Here is a 14,213-nt window from a genome sequence, read left to right on the forward strand (position 1 = left end):
GGGGTCAAATATCTGGTGATGAGAAAAGACTTGACTTTAGGTGATGGGCAGACAATGCCCAGATGATGTATCATAGAATTGTGCACTTGAAACCTATATTATTTTATTAACCAATGCCATCACAATAAATTTAATTTAAAAAAGAAATAATGATAACCACACAATATCATGTAAACTCATTTGTTTATTAATGAACTCATTTATTAGACAGTGAAAATGAGAGACCAGCTATAACATTCAGAGTCTGAACAGTTTTCTGAGTAATTCACAAGCTACAGTTGAATGCTTTATTTATTTATTTTTTTAAATATATCTTTATTGATTTCAGAAAGAGGAAGGGAGAGGGAGAGAGAGATAGAAACATCAATGATGAGAAAGTCGTTGATCGTCTGCAGCCTGCAACCCGGGCATGTGCCCTGACTGGGAATCGAACCCCGACTGCCTGGATCCTAGTTCGATGCTCAACCGCTGAGACATGCCCGGCTGGGATACAGTTGAATGCTTTACTCTCTTCAGTTGCTCAGAAATTGAATGTAATAGTTCATTATATGGTAATAGGAACTGCCAAGAAAATAAAAATTCAAAAATTGTGTTTAGCCCGGCCGGATGTAGCTCAGCAGTTAAGCATCAACCTAGGATCCAGGCGATTTGGGTTCGATTCCTGGTCGGGGCACATGCCTGGGTTGGGGGCTCAATCCCCAGTTGGGCGAGTGCAGGAGGCAGCTGATCAATGACTCATCATTGATGTTTCTATCTCTCTCTCTCCCTCTTCTTTTCTCTCTCTGAAATCAATAAAGATATATTTAAAAAAATTGTTTAACTTCCTTTCGTGTGTTACATATTCTATCTGACATACACCAAGCCTATATCCAGTTAACTATATTTCATAACTTTGTCTTTTTATTGATTTACTTGATTACCATATACCAAAATCATGTGTGTACCTATTGAAACTGATTTTGTCATATATAACATTAATTTAAAAACATTTTACCATTTGTATAGAAAGTTATATCTCAAACTTATGATAAATACTTTTGATCCTGTTGCAAAGTAAGTCAATTACCTTTTATTATTTTCTAATTTAAAGTATGTTTATTTCAGCTGATTCTTCTATTAAAATGGAAGATACATTTTAATGATGAATAGAATTGAACAGTAACTCTTTTATTTATATGTGGAAATAAATCCTCGAATGGTATATGCTCCTATTTCCCATGTGTCTCTGGGGGGATAGTGTTCTTTAGTACTTTGTTTCTCTAACTAGGTCAGTGATAACCTGAGAATATTTTTCTTATTATCTTAAATAACCAGAATCATCCTAGATGACCTTGTAATCTATAAAAATGAAGAAAACCATGAAATATACTTTATACCTTGATCATTATTTTGAGGATTCTTGGTGGCTAAAAAAAAAAAAAGAAAAAAGAAATTAGGTAATTTTCTTCTTGAAGACAAAATGACTGTTTTTTTACTGTATTACCTTTATTCCTTTCATTCATTAAAACTCACTAAATACCAGGTGGTTCCAATAATGATTAAAGGTATTCTTTTCCTTTATTTCACTTGTATCTCAACATAATTCCATAATTGATTATTTTTAGTCTTGTTTTTTTCTTGGCAACACTGACTCTTTGTAAAGAATTTCATTCAGATGAATGCATGTTTATAAATGTATATTTATGGAGGAAGTTTTACTTTAGGTCTATTAGGATATAACAGGAAGGAAAAAGAAGGCATATACTCTCATTTGATGCATTCACTATTTCTTTTCGGACTCTGAGAACACAAGGACAATATTTATATGCTATTACTTAAGTGGTAAGTGCCAAGTCCTACTACTATTTCTCTCCTAATTATTGAATACAACTAGGTTATGTCTGATCTCATTTCTTAATCTTTGTATGTCTTATTGTTTTTCCTCCTCCCTACTTTATTCCCTTCTTCTCTTCCTTTCATACTATCTCCCTCTTGCTTGCTTGCTATCCATTACTATCCTTTTTACAAAAAGTATGTAATGAAATGCATTCAATATAAGAAAACAAACCAATCAATATAAAAAGAAAAATTGGTGTGAAATAGTAAGATGGGTCTCTGCTTGGTATGAGGAAGGGGATGCTGTCTGGTTCTATGGAATAAGGGAGGGGAAGCAGGATAAGAGAATTCCTTCTTAAATGTCTTCATTCTTATTCCAGAGTGACCTAGTGCTACAACATTGAGGGCTGCTGCAGCATGGATCAGGTTTGCCCCACCCTGGTGTCAGCCAATGATTCAGCTTTTAAATGCTTGCTTAATCAACTATAACTCACATGTCATCTTTCCAGCTTCCAAAATTTTGTTGCTATTGACTTCTATTTTGAATTTTCTATCTTTGAAGGTTTATTCCATTTCTGGATAGTCTTTAGCTGTCATTTTTGTGTCGTTTATAAAAGGGGCAAGGAATAAATGCATTGTGTTCCATTTCTGTTTTTAAGGGGGAGTTCAGGTTTCATTTTCAACATATATATATGTGTGTATGTATGTGTATATATATATATAGGTCGATCCTAGGTTGGCTTCTGTCTTTCCTTCCATGTGTAACTAGATACTAGTTACACATGGAAGGAAAAAAAGAAGCCCTCTCAAATAATACAAAATCTCAAGAGAGAGACCATGACTGTGTCACAGTAAAAGCCTCCTGCCTCACCATGCATATTAGTTCCCCACCTCCCTGGAGTGTGACTTGAGGTGAGCATGGGGATAAAAACTGAAGGCATATACACAGCCCGACACATAAGCACAGATGCTTAGGAGGCACAAGGATCAGTCCACCCATAAATAAAATTTTTCCATTGAAAGATTATGACCATATAAAATGATTTAACTTCTTTCTAAAAAAGTTAATAGACTTAAATTTTTAAGAGAAGTTTTAGGTTAAGAGAAAAAAATGAGCAATAAGTACAGAGTTGTAATATTACTTAACGTCTCTGCTCAAAATAATAGTTTCCCTTATTATTAACATCTTGCATTAGAGGGGTACATTTACTACTATGATGAACCAAAATTGATACATTATTAACTAAATTCCAGAGTTCACATTAGGATAAATTTTTTGTGTTGTACAGTTTTATCAGTTTTAACAAACATATAATGTCATACACCAACCATTACAGTATCATAGGGAAAAATGCCACTGCCCTAAAAACCCTGTGTTCTACCTATTCTTCTCTCTCTTCTTCTCTCCCCTAAAGCTCTTGACAACAGTTGATCTTTAATTATCTTTATAGTTTTGCCTTTTACAGAGTGTCATGTTATGCAATCACACAGAAATGTATTATTTTAGACTGATTGCTTTGACTTACCAATAAGCATTTAAGGTTCATCCTTCTCTTTTCATGTTTTGCTTTGATAGCTCATTTCTTTTTGTTGTTGAATAACATTCCCATGTATGGATGTATCTCAGTGTGTTTATCTGTTCAGTTATTGAAGGACATATTGGTTGCTTCAAAGTGTTTGCAGTTATAAATACAGCTGCTATAAACTTTCTTGTGCAGGTTTTTTTGTGGACATATAAATTTTCAACTTATTTCATAAACACCTGGAGTGTAATTTCTAGGTATACGGTAAGACTACATTTAGCTTTGTAAAAAAACTAGCAAACTGTTTTCCAAAGTGGCTATGCATTAACTTTTTTATAGTTTAGAAATAATCTAGATTGTTTTCTAGAGAAATATATGTGGCAATCAATAGTAATATGTATTTCACTTATTATTTACTCAAGGTAAAATTCATTGTAAAAATTTTATGATTTTAGATTTTTACTGCTACATTACTTTATAATGTTGCCTTGACTCTAACATTGCTAGAAGAGAGGCTTTAATTAAAAGATGCTATATAAATTTAAAGTAATCACATTACATGCCTTACTTTCCACGTCGTGAAGAAATTCTTAACACCTTAGAAATAAACATACATAAATGGAGAACTATGGACTGTGTTTGAATGATGATGTTTTATTTGTTTGATACTTCATTTACTCATTCAGTAAACATTCATTAAGCACATATGGTCTGTGAACTTAAAGAGGTTTAAATAATTATAAACATGTTTATACCTAAAAGAATGTACACAGGAAACTGCAGGACATCTAGAGTCCCTCACCCTTATCTACTAAGTACTAGCAGTTCCCACCAATTATTATGACAACTAAAAATCCCTTCTCAAATTTTTGAATTTCAGTGGCATTAGTGTTGTTAAAGAAGACTGATTGTTTAAAGATGAGTCTATTTGAAATTGCTTGTCCTTTATTATACATTATATTCCACCATAAAATAAGTTAGTGAGTTCAGAAATCAGTCAGTGATGGATTAACAAATAAAGTTACAATATTTAGTCAGCTAAGGATATCATAAATATGGTGAGAATAGCTTCAATATGTAATTAAGAAAATTGAAAGTGGTATTGTGGGATAGAAAGGTAAGTTAATTGTGCAACATAACAAAGCGTGCCAGTGGCAGTGCACTTTTTACTAAACAATACTATACTCCTGTACATTGAAAACATTGTTCTAAATATCCTGTGCATAAAGACTGATTTTTCTTTTTATCAATAATGGCCAAGAAGATGAAAAAAAATGAAAAACTCATTAACATTGTACCTTTCCTATTTTAAAAATTGATCTACAACTGCTTTTATTTTACTTTCTATTTTTTGTCTTCATTACTTCAAGTATCTTTAGTGTTTGCTATTCCTTTCTAATCACTGCATGTCTTCTTTTTTCTGACTTCTTAAATCCTGCTGCATTGCTTTTTTTACTTTCTTTAATCTTTTCTCTTCTGTTTAATTTTTAAATCCTTTGCCCTTTATCTTTTAGTCTTTTTTAGCTGCTTTCTCTTCCTTTGATTTCCTCTTCTTAACATTGTGTTATTTCATTGATTTTTTTGTTTTATCTTTTTAGTGTTTTGTTTTGTTTTTAAATATATCTTTATAGACTTCAGAGAGAGGAAAGGAGAGGGAGAGAGAGACATAGAAACATCAATGATGAGAGAGTCATTGATCGAGCCCGCAGCCCGGGCATGTGCCCTGACCAGGAATTGAACCCCGATCACCTGGATCCTAGGTCGATGCTCAACTGCTGAGCCACTCCCTGCCGGGCTATCTTTTTAGTTTTAAGTTTTCCTTTGTATATAAAGACAACCTACTCTGCCTACCCATATTGAATTAAAAAAAGATACTACTAAGTCCTCCATATGAAATGGAAACAAACAACAACGTTTAATCAAACTAATAGTGTGGATACTGTAAGATTTAAGACACACTTTCTTCTCTTTTATTTTCTTTTGTTTTGGGTTAAAGCCCAAATAATTGCTGAGCTGATATAGAGTAAATTCAGTTTCTTTTCTAATTTGCTGACTTTAAATGTATTTGAGATATAGTTTTGAGTCAAACATTTGTTGTAGCTAGATCACAAGTAACTTTGCTTTTAATAAAATGTTTGGGATTAACTGGAATACATTTATAATACTATTATGAGCAGAGATGAAGGGCATAATAAAAAAATAAGAGAAAAAGACAAGTATCACATGATCTTACTCATATGTAGAATCTAATGAACAAAATAAGCTGATGAACCAAATAGATTCAGAGACATAGAAGCATGGAACAGACTGACGGATCTCAGAGAGAAGGTAGAGGTAGGTGGGTGGGGAGAGATTAACCAAAGAATTTATAAGAATATATGCATAACCCCTGGACACAGACCATAGTGTGGTAAAGGCCTGGGGGTGGAGTGCAGTGTGGAAGGGGTTAATGAGGGGGGGAAAGGGAGGACATCTGTAATACTTTCAACAATAAAGACAAATTTTAAAAATAATGATAGGTGATTATGATGAAATTGTTTTTCTCCCACAAAATTACTTTATCTGTCCATATGTTCAGTAGATTTGTTTTAATATGTGCTAGATTTTTAATACTAATAGCCATTTATCTGAGAATTTAAGGAAGATCTGAAGCAAATACATTAACCAAACTTTATTAAACTAGATTGGTTCTTGATTTATGGGTCTGTCCTCAGGCATTCTAAGAAATAACTGAGGTAGAGCTCTAGATAGTCACTTTTCACAGAGGAAGAGGAACAGATAAGTATTATAAGGAAAATCAGAAGTGCATGAAATCTTAGGTATATCATTTCTGCTTCAAGTGAGCAAGAAATTTGTTGAGGGACATTCTGCAGTTGAAAGAGAGACCAAAAGAGATTGAGTGGCTTACCTTAGTTCACAGAGAAAATGGCAGAGTTAGGAATTAAATTCAGATTTATTTTATTGGTAATCTTTCTTCACATTTATCTTATATATCTACATATTCTGCTGATTACAATTCTTATTCACACTCAAGCTTAATTTTGTAGTTCACTCAATATACAAAATAAAATATTTTCAAACATTTTTCATTGCTGCTTGTGATAGCTTTATATGTATATAATATGTATACAAATATATATCAAATTGTTATTTATATATTATAAGTAACACAGATTATTATATATCTCATTAATATCTTAAACAATAGGTTTTTTTTATTAATTTTATTGAATAAATATTACTGAAGCTTATTATTCTTAAAGCTAATTAATAGAGTTGTTTTTTCCTGTCAGAGATCACTTTAAAATTCTTATGGTTTTTGTTTTTTTTATAATGTTGTGGTACCTGTTGGATTCTTTCTACCTATGGTTAGTTTACATTTATTCTGCCCAGGAAGAAGAGGCTTATTTTTTTTCTTTATGTTTTTATTGATTTCAGAGAGAAGAAGGGAGAGGGAGAGAGAAACATTAATGATGAGAGAGAGTCATCAATGACTCCTGTATGCCCCATACTTGGAATCCAGCCTGCAACCGGGGCATGTGCCCTGACCAGAAATCAAACAGGCAAACCCTGGGTGCACAGGACAATGCCTAACCAACTGAGCCACACTGGTCAGGGCTTTTTGTTGTTGTATTTTAATTAAAGAAATGAAACTTTCTTTGCTAATTTGATAATTTTTTACTATTATTTTCCTGTTAAAACAAATTGGAGATGTTTTAAAACCTTTTGAAAACATGCCCCACTAAAGATACCCAGACTGAAAATCTTAGAAATACAATTTGGTATTCTGTGTATTTATATGTGTATTTAAAATGCACAGTTTGTGATCTTAGTATATTGTGACATATCGTTCTTCAATCTATATAATTTATAAAATATGGTTTTGTAAGCCTCAATATCACCTGGGAACTATGGCTAGAAATGCAAATGTTTGGGCCCCAGCCCATACCTGTTGAATCACACATTATCTGGTGTATGGTCAGCAGCAATCTATGCTTCAATACATTTTGCAAGAAATTATGATGCAGCCCATGTCTACTTATTTATATGAACTTCCTCTTTGATTAGTACAATTTTACTTGTTTTTTTTAAAAAAATAAATGTTCTTCCTATATAGTATGTAAGTGGGTTTTGGTATTCAATAACACCTAAAGTTTGTAGGTCCCTATATTATTTAGCACTGATTGCTGTAACAAAATGTCATAGACTAGGTTGCTAAACAAGAGAAATAATGTGTAATAGTTCTGAAGGCTGGAAGTCCAATATCAGGGTGCTAGCATAGGTAAGTTCTAATGAGAGTTTTCTTCTTGGCCTCCCTACTCACCTTATCATTATATAGTAGGGGCAGTGGGGATAGGGAGAGAGAGATGGGAGATGGGAGATGGGAGATGGGAGAGGGAGGTGGAGAGAGAGAGAGAGAGAGAGAGAAGGAGAAGAGAGAAGAGAGAGAGGGAGGGAGGGAGAGACAGAACTTTGGCACCAGTTCTTATAAGGGCACTAAGCCCATCATGAAAGCCCCACCCTATTACCTCCTAAAGTTCTCATCTCCAAATACCATCACATTGGGGATTGGGGTTCAATATATGAATTTAGTCTGGGGCACAATTTAGCCCATAACAATCCAAATTTCTTGCAAAAACAAGAAGTGATGCTAAAATAAAAAGACATCTGAAGTCTAGTCCTTAGTCTTAGTTTCTCCCCCAAGTAATAGTGCACCTCTTTAATCTTAGTTTCTGTTTGAAATTATATTAAAAATGTAAGCTACATGTGGCATAGGACTGTTGGGAAATTCAAATGTGAAAGACTTGGATATAGATCACAGCATTGTATAGCTGCAATAAAAGATTATTTTTTTTGATCAGTATATTTTTATTGTAAGTCAGCTGCCTATAGCCAGCAACTATAACCCCATCTAAGTAATGAGCCATATGATATCCAAATATTGTACTAATTAAAATAAATAGATCACTGGCAATCATGAGGAACATTGAAGTTGATCATAGGAATTATCCCCACTACTCTACTTTCTACCTGATACAGAAACCAGAAACCCACTCTAGGGAATCCCAACCTTGGCTTGAATGCCATCAGTCCATGTATTATTCCGGGCACTCCAGAGTAACAGAACTAATAGAATGTGTGTGAGTGTGTGTGTGTGTATTGAAATTTATTTTAGGGAATTGGAGGCTGGTAATTCTGAAATATGCAGGCCAGGCTCCCAGGCTGGAGATCCTTGGAAGATTTGATGTTTGATGTTGAAGCTCAAGCCTCAAAGCAGTCTGGAGGCAGAATTCCCTCTTCCTTGGGAGATCTCTGCATTTTCTTTTAAGGCTTTCAACAGATTGAATGAGGCCCACCTGAATTATGAAGGGTGCTCTGCTTTATTCAAATGTTGATACCATCTAAATATTACCTCTATGATGACATATACACTGGTGTTTGACCAAATATCTGAGTACCATGGCAGATTTGACACATAAAATTAATCACCACACCATCCCTTAATATTTAGGGTCAAATTACATTGAAAATATTATGTTGCCCTTCTAATTTTGAAGTGATATGAAGATTATATATAATAAATTGATATATATGTAAAGTAATGAATGGATAAATAGAAAAATGTGGGTCAATATTAGATATATAACCTTTTCTTATTCCTTAATAAAAAAGATTCAACTCTCAACTTTGTGTGTGTCTAGCACATTGATTCAAAAACATGTTAATGAGTCACAGAGCTCTTTGTTTGGCCTTTGCTGGTATGGTTATCACATCAAGCAAAATACACAAACTAAGGAAGGGTAGCTACTATGTTGAATGTATAAATTGAGATCCAACACGGATTTTGGCACAGTGGTCTGAGTATAGCAAGATGAAAATTAATAGGATGAATATAAAACGTTGCTCTTAAGTTTTAAAAAAGTTGTACAAGTGTGGATGAAAATAACACTTAGAAAATACATCAACTCAAAATACCACAGAAGATTATAGGAATTCATAAAACAGATTGTACATTCAACACAGCTGTTGCCTAATATGGGGTAAAAGATAAATATCAAAGATTGTCTTAACTAAGGCAGTATAGAGGATACGTTCTTTAAAACATATTCTGCCTTATAACTAGTAGGTTGAAAGTTAACATATATATATTTTTACTTTGGATTATAAATTTTATTCTCTAGTTAGTCCCCTACTCACAAAATTAGCCCTCAATTAATATTAGTTCAATTGACTTAAAAGCAAACATCACTAAATAGCCTCAGGAACAAAACTTTCAAGTGATTTTCTCTAATGATAAGGTGATTGATAAGATAACAGAAGTGCAGTAAAGCAAGGAAGTTATTGAGGGAGAGGTTTCTGGCAGAATATGACCTGAAGGATCCTGATCAATTTATAACTACAATTTTTCTTAAAACAGTTTCCACATTTTGATCCTGACACACATTTTGATCCTGACACAGATATAATATTTGAACTCTTGAGTAATTTATTCACTTACTCTGAACCTTCTATATTGGCTACTGTAGGGAGTGTGATTGGAGAACACATTGTACTGAGATGTCTGAGGATTTCCATATGAATAGAGAGATAGGAAACACTGTAAAATGAATACATTATTTATTAAACCTTTATCTTTTGCAGAAGTGACATTTATAGATCTCACATAACTTCTGTAAAACAATCAGATGTGGAACTATTTAGCTAATAGTAGTATTAATAGGCATATCATTTCTATTTGCTAGTACAAAGTAGAAATTTCAGAGTTGATGTCAATTGACCAAGAACTGTGAAGCAATGTTGTATTTTAGTTCCACATTCCTTTGACTTTATTTAAATTACTTAATTTAAAGATTACGTATCTTAGGTTTTTCTTTTAATTAGTTCTTTAAATTTTTCAATTTGTTCTTCTCTTTCTTTTAATTTTTTCTTCCCAAAATGCATTCACTTTATTGTTCTCTTCATACATTCTCTTGCTCCCAGATTTGGAGGTCAACCATGATGCAAGCTCATCCATCCTGCTCAGTTTCTCTTTCCTCATCCCCCACCTTCAATAACCCCAACTCAGGCTCCCTGCCCAGCTGTTCTCAGGGGTAAGAGAGCAGAACAGAGACAGAAGACTGAGCTGACTCCCCCTACCCACTTGCCCCAACTACAAGAGGGCAAGTTTGGATAGAAAGGATGGAGACTCCCATGAGAGATGGGGGCCTGTTTCCAACGCATGGAGGGTAACCTTCTTTATATGGCCAGTAGTTTGTTCACATATGGGTAGTGTGCTTTCCTGGATCTGGAGTTTGCTGTGGCTTCAACTGACTGAGGAGTAGAAGAATGTGAGGGCACTACTGGGGATCCACAGACATCATGGAGGCCTGCAGCTGCCACATTGATAAAGAATTCCTGGACTTTGCAGGATGCTAAGTTGATTCTGCATGGCAAGGGCCACACTGGAACACCATGTCATAAGGGCCTTCCCCAAACATGACAGCATATAGCACACAGACATCAGTCTGCTCATTCATGACACAATGGGCCTGCACAGAGAAGAGTTCCAGGGTCAGGTAGGAGGTGGTGCACCACTGAGCTGCCTCATCCTGCAGGGCCAGAGCCTGGTGGGAGCACTCTACATGGATGCTTGCTTGATTCATGGAACCCAAGTCCAAGTCCATTAAAACCAGCTGCCCCTCATCTCCATGCAAGGTACTGGTGTGATTTAGGTCCCTGAGGGCCTAACCTTGGACATGAATGGCCTCAAGACTTCTGCAGATACCTAGCTGCAGCTGAAAGAATTGATCTTCAGTCAAGAAGTTGCCTTGTCTTTCAGCCTTTTAATCTCATTACACAGTGTACCTCCCTTGAAGAAGGGTAACAGCAGCCAGGCCTCATGTGTAATGCCCTGCTCCCTCAGACAGTAAGTCACAAGGCAAACAATGTTGGGGTGATGGAAGAGGCCATGTATGTCTCCTTCTCATTTTGCCTCCTCCCCAGTCCTGCTTTCCCTCAGTTTCTGGATGAAGACATAGCACTTATTGTCATTGATGACAGTTCCCTGACAGCAGACACACAGTGTGTGGCCCATAATGTCTCAGTCATCGTTCTCAAGGTTGGCCTGAAGTTGCAAAGAGTTTGCGCCAGGTTTTGATGGCTCTTCCAGCCAATGTGCTAGGTAGGGGCCCCGTGGATCATGCTGCCTTGGCCAGGAGGTTAATTTGTTCTTTTAAACCACTTTTTTTTTCTCAATGATCTTACTACATGAAGTATTTTTTTCCAAATACTGATCATTTCAAAGAGGTGTTCTTCATAATTAATAATAGCCTAATTGAAGATATTTGAAAAGAAACATACAAACTTTGAATTTATAATTTTGCTGATGTATTTTTGTTTCTTCATTGATTACATCTTACCTAGTTTATAAAAGAATTATAGTTCTTTTCTGCTGCATATATACAATCTAGGGATTTACTTGTATAAAAGGCATTTCTAGACCATACACCTGATAATATAATTCTAGAGGCACTATAAAGGTTGCAACCATATTAAGTTTCAGCTTTATAAAAGATGACCTGAATACTGTATCCAGCACTCATGTTCTATAGTTAAGCAATAGCTAAAAATTCCTTAAGGAGCAAGAATATGGAAATAGGGCAGTTAACTTATTATAAATATGGAACTGTACTTGAGAGTACTCCAAAGCAGTCAGATATTTGGGCCCAAATGCCTTGACAGTTCTGAGTCAAATAATTTCAAGGAATTCAGTTACAATCAAACTTTTTGGAAAAGGGAACTGTTCTCTCTCTCTCTCTCTTTCCCTCCCCCATATATATTTTTGTCTTTCTTTCCTCCTCTTCCATCCTCTTCATCCCTCCCTTTCTCTCTCTCTCTCTATTTTTCTTTAAGAAGTATTTATTTAGTTCCTTCTTTGTGTATGACATTGGTCTAACATTTGCAGCATATAACATTTACAGGGTTCTAAGACATGGATTCATAAATACCATTACCTGTTTCAAGTCTATTAAAACCAGCCAGATAATTTTTTAAAAGAACCAGTTTATTACTATTCACAGTACTGCATCTGATTTTTAACTTTTACTCATATTTTGTCACCTTTTATTATCCCTTAATTTTTTTAAAAATTAAGACTATTTTATAGATCAGTTTTAAGTTGACTACAAGATTGAGGACAAGGTACAGAGATTTTCCATACACTTCTTGACCCCACACATGCATAGCCTCCACCATTATCAACATCTCCCACCAGAGTTACAATAAATTATAACACTTGTTAAAATTGACGAACCTACATTGACAACATTAAAATCACCCAAAGTTCATACTTTACAGTAGAGTTCACTTTTGATGTACATCCTATGGGTTGGAACAAATATATAATGAAATTTACAATATCTGTCATTATAGTATTATGTATAGTTTCAATGCCCTAAAAATCCCTCAACAACCCCTGGCAACCACTGATTTTTTTTACTATCTTCATAGTTTTGTCTTTTCCATACTGTCATACAGTTGGAATCATATAGTATGCAGTTTTTTCAGATTGCTTTCTTTCACTTAGTAATATGCATTTAAGTTTCTTCCATGTCTTTTCATGGCTCGTTAGTTCATTTATTTTTCACACTGAATAATATTCTGTTGTCTGGATGTGCTATAGTTTATTTATCTGAAATTTTAGTCTTGGTATTGGTATTAACTATTTTTGAGATCTTAGATAAGTCACTTCAAGCTCTTTAGGCCTCTGTATTTCTTTTTTTTTTTAAATATATCTTTATTGATTTCAGAGAGAAGAAGGGAGAGGGAGAGAGAGAGAAACATCAATGATGAGAGAGTCATTGATCAGCTGCCTCCTGTTTGCACCCAATTGGGATTGAGCCCACAACCCAGGTATGTGCCCTGACTGGGAATCAAACCGAGATCTCCTGGATTCTAGGTCAATGCTCAACCACTAAGCCACGCCTAGCTGGCTCTGTATATCTTTATTTTTAAAATTTGGCCTTCTTCCCTTGTAACAAAATGGAATTTCAGATTGTTAACATTACAGTGATATTGGAGACCTGGTTAAGTAACTAAAGACAGACAGAAGTAGATTTAAATCAGGCCTCTGTGATAAAGGGCCATCTTATTTTACCTCTAAATTTGCATATGTAATATAGGGTATCTAATTATGCTCACCTAATTATATGTCTTGAGGTTAAATGAGAAAATGCATATAAAATGCTCAGTCTGTAGTTGATATATGTAAGAAGTCAATAAATTTTGTTTTACTACTACTTAATGGATGTTTAACACCTCTTACCAATCTTTTTACTACTTCCTCTTGATTAACTTCTTCCATTTCTTTTACTTCTGTGGCTACTACAGATTCCTTTCTACTATTTTCAAACCTTCTACCCATTTTCAGTTTTTAAGACTCAACAAGATATTATCAATTAATTTATAAACAAAAATAAAGATGATGCTTCCAAACTTTCCTATCACTTCTCATCAAATTATCTGCATCAATCCCATCCTTATTATTTCTCCCAGTTTCTGAGGATAAGTTGCCAATTGAGTGGTCATCGATGATTTCTTAATTATTTGTTTGTTTGTTTGTTTGTTTGTTTTCAGCTCTAAACAATGACACCAAATTAAATAATGTAGGCAAAACACTTAGCTAATTACATGAAACTCAATGAATGTTAGTTACCGTCATCCCAGCTTTTCTTCACTTCTGTCTACCTTTACTCTATACAATGAAGCTTTCTTCATATATTACATATCAGAGTAAGGCCTTTCTCTTCAGTGACTCTCCAACGTCTTTTGAATAAAGGTAAAATGTCTTGGCTTGGCTTACAAACCTGATATAGCTGCTCTATATGTCCTTTTCTC

At 34.5% G+C, this 14,213-nt stretch overlaps 1 protein-coding gene and 1 pseudogene across 1 annotated transcript in view; both read right to left on the reverse strand.

Annotated features, from left to right (window-relative positions):
- FOXP2 (forkhead box P2) overlaps nt 1-14,213 on the reverse strand; it is a 643,835-nt gene that overhangs the window by 531,921 nt on the left and 97,701 nt on the right. The window lies entirely within an intron of this gene.
- LOC107530691 (serine/threonine-protein kinase 16-like) lies at nt 10,410-11,412 on the reverse strand (annotated as a pseudogene).

Source organism: Miniopterus natalensis, chromosome 10, assembly GCF_054644295.1.
Source record: "Miniopterus natalensis isolate mMinNat1 chromosome 10, mMinNat1.hap1, whole genome shotgun sequence".
Classification (NCBI taxonomy): domain Eukaryota; kingdom Metazoa; phylum Chordata; class Mammalia; order Chiroptera; family Miniopteridae; genus Miniopterus; species Miniopterus natalensis.